This window comes from Galeopterus variegatus, unplaced genomic scaffold, assembly GCF_000696425.1.
Source record: "Galeopterus variegatus unplaced genomic scaffold, G_variegatus-3.0.2 Scaffold1044, whole genome shotgun sequence".
In the NCBI taxonomy this organism is placed as follows: Eukaryota; Metazoa; Chordata; class Mammalia; order Dermoptera; family Cynocephalidae; genus Galeopterus; species Galeopterus variegatus.
The window spans coordinates 367,864-369,061 of NW_007727155.1; the positions used below are offsets into that span (position 1 = coordinate 367,864).

General features: G+C 50.1%; 1 protein-coding gene across 2 annotated transcripts in view; it reads right to left on the reverse strand.

Moving 5' to 3' along the window:
- The window catches only part of WIPI2 (WD repeat domain, phosphoinositide interacting 2), a 39,199-nt gene that overhangs the window by 16,965 nt on the left and 21,036 nt on the right, over positions 1-1,198 (reverse strand). The window lies entirely within an intron of this gene.

A 1,198-nucleotide genomic window follows, 5' to 3' on the forward strand; every position in this document is an offset into this window, starting at 1 on the left:
GCGGGAACCGGTCTTCACATGGGATCCGAACCCGCGGCGGGAGCGCCGCCACACTCCCAAGCGGCGCACTATCCAGTGCGCCACTGGGCCGGCCCAAGCACCCGATTCTAAACTCATTATCGTTAATTCACAGTCGCTTTCACCCAGCCAGCTGACACAAATCATACTCACTTCATTCCTGCAGCAGCAAGTAAACTTCATTCAAAAAGAACACACACAAGTGATACACACAACTGGGGAGATGCTAGAATGAGGAACCCACTCTGCAGCTTCTGGGCCTGACAGCATCTCAGAGGAGGCACCAAGCCCTTCCTGGATTCCTCAGTGACAGGCCCAATCAGGAGGACCCTGCCCATGCTGGAGGTAGAGATCTTTGCTTGTTTTTATCAACTAATGTATCTCCAGCCGGAACACTGCCCGGTACATGGCAATACTCAGACATTAGGCCAACCACAGTCAGGAGGGACAGACACAAAACACAAAACGTCAACTATGTGCAGTAAAAATCATTTCCCCAAAGGCCAGACCCTCGTGTTCTCTGATCAGTCCTCTTTCTCTCAGGGAATCGATGTGGATGTCAAGCCATGATGAGAATCTTTCTTGGTGAGCAGTGGATCAGGAGTGGAGGGATGATCTCCATGGCTGGTCCCTGCAGGTTGCTACCCTCATGTCTTCAGTCAGGCAGCTGGGCTGTGTGCACCGTGGGGACGAGGCTCTTCCTCCATCACTGTCCAGCCTCTTCTCTTCAGACTCCCCTACTCAGTTAAATAAGCATTTGGGGCTATGCTCACCCACTCAGTTATATCCGCTACTTCTCGCCTCAGGCAGTTCCCACAACTGCTGAGAATCTGGGTCATCATTTAGCAGCAGAACTCCCTGCTAGGCCCAGGGCTGTGCCATGTCTGGCCCATTCTCGGCTGCACTCCCAGGTCTAATGTTGCCTGGCACAGGCGGAGAGCTCCTTACACATTGGTCAGATGGTTGCAAGTGGACCTTATGACCAGATTATAGATACTCCCCTAGCTCTAGAAAACACCATTTAAAAAAAAACATTTTCCTACATTGGATCATATCTAAAAATGAGCTAATCTCATTCATGACATTCAGTTTCGGTGGTGAGGTGCTATTACTTCCAAGTGTTACATCTAAGCAGTGAAACTACCCTAGGAAAGGTGCAGCTACATTCACTGTAATATAT